Consider the following 11,807-nt stretch of genomic DNA (forward strand, 5'->3'; position numbering starts at 1 on the left):
TAGACACTAAATACTGGCCCTACCCAGGAAACAGTTTGCTTCATCAAATGTCTCAATTCAACTTGACAGCTTGCTAAAGCAGTTGCATTTAGCATACAGTACATTGATTTAACATAATCAAAATCATGTGATGTGTCAAATCAATTTTGATTGACAAATTTGACAGGATTTTTTTTTAATCCAATAAGTTTTAGACTGTCAAATAACACACACTACGTATTGAAAGACATACCTGGAGCTTTCGTCTGTATATCACTGACTTCATCAGAAGAATGATTTCTACTGTTGGGAAACGTTAACACCACTAATTGTCTTCTTATTTATTATCAATGTATAATTATGTGTAACAGCATAACAACATACTTGATTCGCAATTAAAATATTTAATAAATACAGGTATCTTGCAGGTTTCTAATTTTCTTTTGCAAACTATTGTTGAATAGTTTAAATTTTGTCGCCACTAAAAAACTAGCCATTTTGTAGCAATTCTAAAATCACAGTCTAAACTGCATACACTTAACTCTATAGTTACAATTTGAATGCAAATATTAGAATGCATCATGTTATATCATCCATATTTTTTTATTTAAACATTCAAATAACACATAACACAGAACATATATAAAAAGGTATGTGGTATTGTGTGGAGATACAAAACACTTCACATCATTTATTTGCACATAAAAAAATAGTTACAAAATAAGTAAAACTAAAACACTGTCATCAACCTACATTTCAAGAATATTTACGTATATGAAATTACAAAGTGGTGTTATTGTATTACCTTTTACAAAATTAACATTGCTGGTTTTGTACTAGCCATAAAACATTTATCATGGATTAACAAGTAACAACCAATTTATTAATTACACAATAGAACGGAAATCATATTAATTGCATTATGCATTTACTAAACAAGCTATTTGCTACTGTTTAGAATTACACTATCTTACTAAAAATTATCACAGGTACTTAGTGCTTTTACATACTTGTGGTAAGTTTTGTATTACTAGTTGTTTGACAATTATCGGCAGACACTTGGTGATATACAGACAAAATTTGCATGGGAACTTTCATATTTTTTCAGCATAATTGCCTTCAAATTGTTAATTTAACAACCCTTTGACATTGTTTGCACATCTGATCTTATTATAGAATAGCTGATTTTTGTTTATAGATAGACATATATAGACTTTTCAAAGTTCTATAAAAGTTCACACATGTTCCATCCAAGTAAACAAACAGAACCAATAAAGATCACCACAGATAATAACTGTGTGTATAGCTTGGAAATTTGATAGTTCATGAATCCCCCTTTGTTGATTTCTGTAAACCAAAACTGTCAGTTTTGATTGATAGAATGGCTTGTATGATGCCCAGCTCTTGCCTTCGCAGAACAGCTTCTAAAAACGGAAAACCAACAAATATCTTAAAATTTGGTCAATAATGGCATTAATGCAGACAATTTATAAATGTCTTGTTTTTTTGTTGATTTCGAATCTGGAAGATTTTTTACGTAAGATTGTGGTACGAAAATCCAACGGTATCGGATTTTGTGGTTTTAGGCCTAAACTAATTATAGTGATATGTAACCTTTCGGGATATCGGTAAAGTGCGAGCAGACGAGGTGTAAATACGTTAAAAGTAAAAGCTAAAAGACTAAAAAGTTAGATCGGAATATCTTTAAATTTTGTGAATAAATGTGTTCCTGGTGGATAACAACGACAACTTACCAGAATATTGCTCATGATCACACGTACAATTTCTTTCTGAGACATTGTGTACACACCGGTCTTACTGACAATAACGAAGTGACGTCACCATCTATGTATAGAATGCTTTCTGAGAGCGAATGGAAAATGCGTCACATATTCTTACAAATAAACAGTAGGGTGTCGTTATTGAAATACCGCGAGAATACTGGAAGAATAGAGATGCCAACTATAATGTTTAAAACAAATAATTTTTTAACAAGCGTTTGTGATTTGTCAGGATAATAATAACAATAAGATATCGAAAAGATCAAAGCAAATAAATTCGACAGAAATCTGAGATTCGGCAATATATTAAAGACGGGTTATGTTCACTTAAATCGTGTTTGGTAAAGACTGTCACTATATGTAGTGAACCAGTCTTCGGCTTATACCCACTGAAGAAGAGCATTCAGGGGAGATAATTGAGTAATGACTTAATTCTGGAACGGTTGCGAAGAAAAACAAATAATGCGAGAATATTTAGTGCGATTCGCTACACAATTATGATGTCATTGATATAACTTTTCCTGAGGTATGTATTTACATGTGATTTAGCATATGTCAAAGTGTTGTTGATTTGTTCAAGGTCATAAATAGCATCGCGAAAATATATGTCGCGTGGCAAATTTTTTTTGAGACGTATCCATATGTGGTATTATTATGTAATTTTATGTCTAAATTCCCATATGTATGAACGGTCAACGCCCGCTTCGCGGGCTTTTGCCCGTATAATTTTCACTCGTTTATTTAAACCTTATCTTTTAAAACCGTGAAAATATATAAAGGTTTTTAATTGTTACGATATAGTGAATCAATTAACGTAAAGTGGAAACGATCGAACATCCTTAAGACACTGAGAAATGTAGATGGTGGACTAACGTCAACCTCCAGAGTGTTAACAGGCCTTTTCTATGATTTGACATGGTGACCTATTTTTTTGACAGAATATGACCCACTTTCAAACTCGACCTACATTTCATTGAGATAAACATTCTGAAAAATGTTCATGATGATCAGGGAACAACCTTGCCGACATTTCATCAGCTAAAGTAACACTAATTTTCACAGTCTCTTTTGTTCTTAAATCCACCAATTGCTGACATGAAGGAACCGTCTAGGTAATCAACAGCAGGACCCGATGCTGTCAGGCTGCATACCAGCGACCAACAATTATCATAGCAATAAAATAGGTTTAGCAAATTTGCCCAGACTAACTACGATGATGTAATAAAACAAAAATTATGTTACTATGCTGAAACTTTGATGAGGCCTTAAGTATGCAAATGATTTCAGCTTGCCAGCAGCATTTATAAAGAGCTAACTAACACCATCACACTTACCCCATAATAAAATTGTCAAAATGCAATGGTAATCCATTTGTTCTGTTGGTGACACAGCAAGCATTTCAAGGCACCTATTTTCGATCAATTCATCATATCCTGTAATTAAAAAGGTTATGTATTGCTTGAAAGCTATTGATCCACAGACTGAAAAAACTGCTAGAAAACTGAGTTATCATATGTACATGCAACTAAACTATTTACAAAATAAAATTGGTCACGGTCTGTAAGTCAAATTTAATATTTTTCAGACAATATAAAACCGAAAATGTAATGACTGGGTGCTTTATTCAACAAGACTGCATTTGTAAAATGCAAAGTCACAGCAATGAGTGTTTTGGCATTGATATGTGAGTGTTTACAAGCCTTTTCTATCATTTGACTTAGTGACCTTGTTTTTGACCCCATATAACCCAGAATCAAACTTGACCTTGAGATCATAGAGATGAACATTTTGATACATGGGTGAATTCCATTCAGAAATGTGGAATGATAACCACATATCGCCTTCCCCTAAATAATAAGACCCCCCATCCCCCCTTTACGAAAAAGAGGAGGCCGAATGAGTCTCCCGTTTAAATACAAAACCTACCTTGTGACATATTGCTCGGACCTCTTCTGCAATATTTGATTTGCCCTCTACAATACAATATTCAATCAGAATCTCTTTTCACAATTTCATCTGCACCATCTTTATAATTATCTAGACTTTTGTTTAAAAACTTGGCATTCTGATTCCGCTCCCTGTGTATGAGGATAATGACCCCTGTTGGGTATCTTATATAACCGATTTTGACTGTCAGACTCCTTATTTGGTGCCAAGTTCCAGTACACTACTTTTATCTCATGGTATACATATAAAATTACATGCCGGACAAAAAACCTTCTGGACAAAAACCATCCCATGAGTTGTAAAGGGACCGGACAAAAACCCTCTCAAGAAAAAATTTCACACAGCTAAATACACACAACACAATGGGTTTTAGGATTAATGAATGCACACTGTTTGAAACAATTAAATGTGTCTGTGTTTAATTGACTTCGCGGGAGGGTTTTTGTCCTACCCAGTTTTTTCATGGGAGGGTTTTTGTCCGCCCCCTATGAAAATAAAGGGAGGTTGTTTGTCCGTGAGGGGTTTTGACCGTATTCTCCCTTACCCATCTGGATCTGTGTGACAGCTTTATAAAACTGCTAAATGATGCATGAATGCATGAAAATGTTACTTTTTAATTAAAAACAAGAAACTGCAAAAAATTGAGTCCACATATTTTATGAAGTTATGCCAACTTTTCGATCTTCACAAAAAATGTACACTTCGATCACCAATGAAATATTCAAATGTTCACTTCACCAAGGAAATATTTGCATATTTGATTTTAACTATTTCACTATTCACTAATAATATTTCAATTTAAATTACATCGGTGAAGTGTAATTTTTTTGGTACACATCAAAAGATTGACACCCGTAAATTCATACATTATGTGGTCTTAATTTGTAACAGTTTGTTATGTTTCAATACAAAAGTAAGAATTTCATGCATTCATCAGTCTTCAAAATTTGCTTAAAAAAAGATACATGCCAGTTGGGCCGGTTACTTAAAAAAATTTCACATGCTCAACATATTTTTTAAAAGCACAAACTTGCTATGCCCCTGGATTAAATAATCCGGGGTAAATTGCTTTTGGCCTGTCTGTCTGTCTGTCTGTGGAAAACTGTAACCTTGGGTTGCAATATTGAAGATAGCAACTTGATATTCGGCATGCATGTGTATCTCATGGACCGGCATATTTCGAGTGGTGAAAGATCTAGGTCATCCGTCAAGGTAAAAGACAAAAATTCTCAGGAAAACTGTAGTATTGGTTAAACTTTTGCAATACCTTTTGCAATATTGAAGATAGCAACTTCTTGGCAAATCAATTTCTTGGAAGTGCTTTACCAGGCTTAGCTCCATCAACATACCTTAGAAACTGCATAGCCTATTCTCCACTTTCCAATAGACCAAAATGCCGTTGTAGACTGGTGACTTCCGGTTTCAACGTAATTCGGATATTCCGTTACTGCCGTTGTAAAAGCAAATTGTCAATCCATCGTTTTAGGTAACAAAATCAATTATCATTTAAAATAAAACTAGAAATAATCGTTGGATGTGTTTGATAACTATTTTTAGTATGTATAATATTGATTTTGATGTGTTGTTAGCCGTATATATAACTTGTTTGAATACACAATAATAGATGTTTATGTTGGGTGAGGTAAAGTATATTATTGTTGATTTATTGAATAATAGAACTGTGTGGAGAATTTAACCACTATAACCACTTCAGCAATACGGCTGTAAAACACATAAATACGTATCTGATGATTTTTTTATTACATTTAACATTCTTGGTTATAATATATTGTATGGTAAACAACAGTTGACATATAGCTACTGGAAATAAAATGTTATTATTGTCACTGTGCAGCTTAACATGTTATTTCTATTTACTTAAGGACACTTGTGTAGTAAAATTATAATACCAAATATTAAAATTCATATGACTTAACCATAATACTTGATTTTTATTTTAATATATAATATATTGTCTATTTTAAGATATCGGATGCCACATGGACCATGGATGTGTGCAAACTACTATTACATCTAAGAAGATTCAACAAATCAGACAGACATTCTCTTGCGCACCACAACATAGAACAGCGAATTTACATTTACTTCGAAGAGATGCGTAGCCTAGAAAACATCGTTTGCTGGACATAATTTTATATGATGTGATATGCAAGCTTAGAATGACTGCGCCTTTCCTTCCAAAGCTTAGTTTGCGAGGCTGCTCAGCATATTTTGTTTGAGGTACTTGCTCATTTTCTCTATTTGTTTGTATACACATGTTCATCTCTATCATAAATTCATAATCATATATTTTTTTAACAAATTCTATTTTAATATATATGTGATCATGCAAATTATCTGTGCAACAAGCAAAACCATTTAAAACCAGACATAGTATTCAAGTCATTCAAATTGAAAATGAGTTATTTTTCATCAAATAATTTTATAGTTGTAACTATGTACATGATTTTTCAATTAAAAAAATGACTTACTTGGTTGTCAGTATTAATGTGGTGTGTGTTATGTGTATTTACTTATTAATATTATTTAAATGTTTTGCCTGCATATAATTTACTATCTATATTTTTTTATTTTCAGGGAGGAGATGAAAGTATCTGAAAGCAGACTTGAAGTGATATCTTGATATAAAATCAACAGTTTACAGAAATAGAAAATGTTGTTGTAATGTTCTTTTAACTCTTTTTAATGGACCAGCCTTGACAAACTACATCTAAAAACACTTCACCTCGCTCACACTCAATGACAATGTTAAAGCGTTTTATCAATTGCCTTAACTGGCTACATGTGCTACTGTTCTGTGGAATTACATGATTGTTCAAGTATTGCAGTGAAAGAAAAAAATCAAAGTAAAGATTGAATAAAAAAATAAAAATATCATCAAACATTTTGACAATTCAACAAATCGAACAACATGTCATGTTTATTACTTGGTGCAGTGGTAATAAGATCTTGCAGGGCTCCCCCTTTTATGACTGAGGCTGTTGAGTATTTTCATTAAGCATCTTTAAGTATTTTCAGATATTCAGGTTTCATTTGAAATTTATTCATGTATTACCGGTAGTACAATTTAATATGTTTTTTTGGCATAGTAAACCCCAAATTAAAGACATTTGTATGATAACTTGTTAAGGGTTAATTGATGCTTTTATATGTATGTAAAGCAAGATTTGCAAATTCAAAAATTGACAAGTTAAACTTACTTTGTGAATACTGCTGTACTTCTTTATGAAGTTGATACTGAATTACTATTGTATTTAACATGTGAAATGTGTATGCTTACTATTATGTAATGAAATTATTTATGTAGTGTTTATTTTGATATATTAAAGAACCCCATGTGAGCATGTTATTGGAAACTAAAGAAACTTAAATTAAAAGACCACAAACAAGCATCATTGGGTTTATATTTTATGTTCAGTCAGGGACATATACAACATAATAATTATGTCCCTGGTTCAGTTCAAAATAAATTATTTTGAACAATGCACACTGAATTCAGTATTCCAAAATGTAGTATTTGGTTAATTTTATTGATTATCAGTATAGAGGTATACGTTCTAGAATCTTATAATAAGGTGTTCAGATTAATTGCTGGATTTAGTTTAGGTATACACTTGCCTTGGACATTTATATATTTCAGGCACACACAAAGTCTTGGTTAACAGGACCATCGTGCTATTCGTCCATGACAATTAGGCATATTTGAAGGATGCCAAAATGGAATCTGAAACAAAACATTTGTGCATCAATCGTTGTTCTGAAATGTTAAACGAATAATGAAAATGTGTTATTTCAACCCCACCCACTACTGTACCACTAAAAAATCAAATTTTTCTGACAACCCATCGAAAGACAATTACTTGAGTGCATATACACCAAATTCAATATAATTTAGGTAACATATCCTACATTATCTGACAAAAAAGACATTTTGCTACATACTGTATTCACCAAAGTTGATTATTTTCGTTATTGCGAAAGAAGAATAAATGTTTACGTTTAACCGGAAGTCACCAGTTGGTTATGCCGAAATGAATTATGGGTTACTGGAATATAGCGAATATGACATTTGGGATGTCTTGGGGAAAATCCACCCAGACACAGTTGTTATGGGAGCTGCTCCCATTTTCTCACAACTTGAAGAGGCCAACTTGGTAAAACATTTTCAAACCATGGCCAACTACGGGTATGGCTATTCATGTCAGGAAAGCATCGATGTAGCTACTGAGTATGCTATTAGTATTGGTAAGAGAATCCCAGACAAGCCATTGTCCTTTCATTGGTTAGAGGGTTTCAGAAGCAGATGGCCTGAAATAAAGAAATTTAACCCCAGGTCTTTGGAGTTGGCCCGAGCAAAGATGACAAAAGAGTCAGTTGTTATGGACTATTTTGGTAACCTGGAGTCGTGCCTTTCCAAGCACAACCTTCTCGACAAACCACATTTAGTGTTTAACGTGGATGAAAAGGGCATCACTTGTGAACACAAACCGCCAAGTATTATCGCAAGCGCTGACCATTGTCCATCTGCAGTGACCTCCGGTAAAGGCAAAACGGTGACACTTATCGGTTGCGGAAGCGCTGCGGGCCAGGCTCTACCACCATATTTTGTTTTCCCTGGAAAACGGCTCATGCCAGAGTTGTTGGTGGGTTGTTCACCTGGTACGGCTGATATCATGACTGAAACTGGTTGGTCTAATGCATTGGTCTTCAAGGACTTTTTGGAAAACCATTTCATTAAGTATATACCTGGTCGCTCTGAGGAGAAGGTTCTCCTAATTCTCGATGGACACCGCTCACATGTATCAGTGGGTCTAGTTGACTGGGAAAAAGCAAACAACATTGTGATTTTCATTCTTCCAGCCCATACAAGTCATATTCTGCAGCCCCTTGACTTATTATGTTATGGACCTTTTCAGCGTCTGTATAATTCGGCATGTCATAAACTAATGCGCCAAACTGCTGCTGTAATTACAAAGCATAACATTTGTGGATTGACCTGCAAGGTTTACTATCAGGCTCTAAGAGCTGACAATCTCCAGGCTGGATTCAAGCGAGCTGGAATTTACCCTCTCAACCGGGACATAATTCCAAAAGAGAATTTCATTCCCGCTGAACTATATGACTGCATGGACAGTGACAGTGATGCAACTATTGAAGGTGGGTTACGCACACTGGCAGAAGCTTGTGACATGTTTGCCTGCAAAGAAAAAGAATTAAAAGAAATCAAAACTAAATCTTTAAATAAGAAAGCAAACAGAAGAGACATCAGTAAAATCATTGCAGGTAAGGATGTCACTGACTCAGTTGTATATGACAAATTAACTGCGTATGAAAATGAGCAATCAAAGTCTAAACACTCAAGTGGAAAAGGAAAAAAACTAAAAACACCCAAAACAAATATGAAGAAAACAAACCAAGAACCTCTAGCTGGCCCCTCTCGCGAAACTGGAGTCTGCAGCTCTGATGATGAGGAAAAATGCTGCGTGTGCAATTTGTTTACACCACAGGAGGTGTCCGGTGCAACTTCACTCATCTTTACTAAATGGGCTCAGTGTGATGGTGTACGAAATGGGAGATCATGTCTGCATCGGACCCATTTAAGCTACTGTTCCAATGTCAGAGTGGTCAGGAGACAGGAGAAATTCTTCTGCCCACATTGTATTGAAGAGTAGTGGATTTTTCAATGCAATTTACACTGTCCATATGTTAATATTTTATTGTTATTTCGTGTTTGACTTTTTTTTTAAGTTTCATTTGCACCAGAAACCAATTTAAACTGTTCAAAATAAGTTTGCTCGGCCTAATTACTCTACAATGCAATGAATTGTTGTATGACGTCATACCCGCGAATCAATGGTAGTAAAACAAAATGGCTGACGCTTGACACTTGTCTCAGCAATATTGACATTCAATGCATTTAAAAACATGGTATGGAATTTATTATGGAACAGATCGGCGAGGGATGAATGTATTTTAAAAGGTTAGTGTTTGTTTTCGTTGTTATTTATTTGTTATTGTTGAAATATCGACATTAAATGTTAAGGTCGCGAATTTACGGTAATCGAGGATACAATAATTACAAAGTATGATCATTATGTAACGTTCGTCATCATAGAAGGTCCCTATTACACATCTGACTTTACAGTACTCGAGTATACGATTTCGGATAGGGAATTTTTGGACGAAGGGGAATTTCGTTAAATATAGCATTATTTCAATTGAAACCCACTATGACATTACCGATAAGTAAAGGAGCCCGATATATAGAATAATTGCTCATGTTCTCTTTGACTGACATTAGTTTATTGGACTATAATTGTTAGCAAACAGTTGTTTTTCCAGAACCTATTTATATTATGGAGACCGCCATTTGTTTACAATTCCGCAGTGAATGTTTCACAAACGGATCAGATGTAATGCGTCTTCTGATTGGCTTACACTCAAGGGTCGGTAAAAATTGTACGTCGACGTACAAAATAATGTACGTCGACGTTCATATTGTACGTCTACGTACATTTCTCTTTTCACCTAGTAGGTCTTATTGACTTTTGACCCAAATGATACGTCATATATTTGCATGTCATCGCCAATGATGGTGTTGCGTGTTTGCACGGACAATAAAGTATCATACTGAATTGTCTTTATAATGAAATTTGCCAATAAAGTTCTTAAATAGTCTTTGAATTATATTGAAAAATCGCTATGTTCTCGAAATAAATTAAAAATATTCTGTAAATTATGTATATTTTGAAACTTGATACTGCAGTGCCACTAGGGACATATGGCCCATGCATGAGTGAACTAAAATACAGAATGATTGAACGACTCTTTGAAGGCAACATCCTAATAGGCTCTACAGTGAAGTCGAAGATTGGTTTGTATTGCAGCGTTTTATTTTCTGATAGCAAATCAATACACTTGCATCATATATATATATGTATATGCATAGCATATCGAAACACTATTTCTCACTTAATTGTTAAGTACCTTCACAACACAATACACACATTTATAACACATGTATTTACTTGAAATATATTACTATGCCATTACGTTGATTAATAATATCAACATGCTCACGTGTATCGGGTATAAAATTGTATAATATGATGTTGCAGTTTAAAAAATGCATCGGTGGTATACATAAAAGATTGGTATTGCAAGTGTAATTAGTCTTGCCAAAGACGTAGATATCTACGTATCTGGTCTTGCTAAGTGTTTCTGATGTTATTTTGACGTGAAAGCCAAAATGCCTAGTCTTTATAAGTGGTTTTTGACACAATAGCTTCAATACTTAATATCTTTGTTGTTCATGGAATGCAGTATGTCCAATACGTAGTGTATCACATACAAAAAGTCAAATGATTTGTGTTATTATTGTTTATTGTATACAATTATTCCAAAGTTTTTTATGAAGTACAATAATAAGTGGTATGCCTAATATGTAAGTTATTTATTGGAAACAATGTGTCAATAACTAGTCTTCAAGTTGTAAATTGAAAACAGTCATAACAAAACTTAGTCTTTAATTTGCTTATTTGATTTGCGAAGTCGAATGATTTCTTTTCAAGATGATAATTCTGTACGATAAGTCCGATTCTTTTTATTGGGAGTTTTTACATGTGATACGGTAAGTCTATTTCTTGGTCTTTAAGTTGTTTATTGAATACAATCACTCCAACTTGAAGTCTTTAAATTTTATATTGAGAAGAATACATCAAACACTTTGTCTTTAAGATGTTTATTGGATACAATATATTTAACTTTAGTCTTTAAGTTTGTATTGAAAACAATAAATCCAATCATGAGTCTTTAAGATGTATATTAAATAGAATAAGTTCAATTTTTAGTGTTCAAGTTGTATTGGATACAATGAGTCTAACACCTGCTCTTTCAGTTGTTCAGTAAAAACAATTAGTCTGAATGCTTAGTCTTTTTCAAAATAATTAATTTAATGATTTTAATTTTCCTTTTAACACAAGTCCGAGATTAAACAAATGTTGTAAGTTATTAGATATGCGCAATCCAATATTTGCCTTGTAAAGCCTTACAAATCCAAAGTAAAACTAACAGTAGAAG

The 11,807-nt window shown here is 33.6% G+C and overlaps 1 long non-coding RNA gene across 1 annotated transcript; it reads right to left on the reverse strand.

Annotated features, from left to right (window-relative positions):
• Nucleotides 1-622: 622 nt before the first annotated feature.
• LOC127838623 (uncharacterized) lies at nucleotides 623-6,119 on the reverse strand. Its single transcript, XR_008029886.1, has 3 exons — nucleotides 5,057-6,119; nucleotides 3,095-3,193; nucleotides 623-1,403 (listed from the first exon to the last, which is right to left on the reverse strand). It is a non-coding gene; the product is annotated as an uncharacterized LOC127838623 (long non-coding RNA).
• Between the last annotated feature and the right edge of the window lie 5,688 nt (nucleotides 6,120-11,807).

This window comes from Dreissena polymorpha, chromosome 7 (genome assembly GCF_020536995.1).
Source record: "Dreissena polymorpha isolate Duluth1 chromosome 7, UMN_Dpol_1.0, whole genome shotgun sequence".
Taxonomy (NCBI): Eukaryota; Metazoa; Mollusca; class Bivalvia; order Myida; family Dreissenidae; genus Dreissena; species Dreissena polymorpha.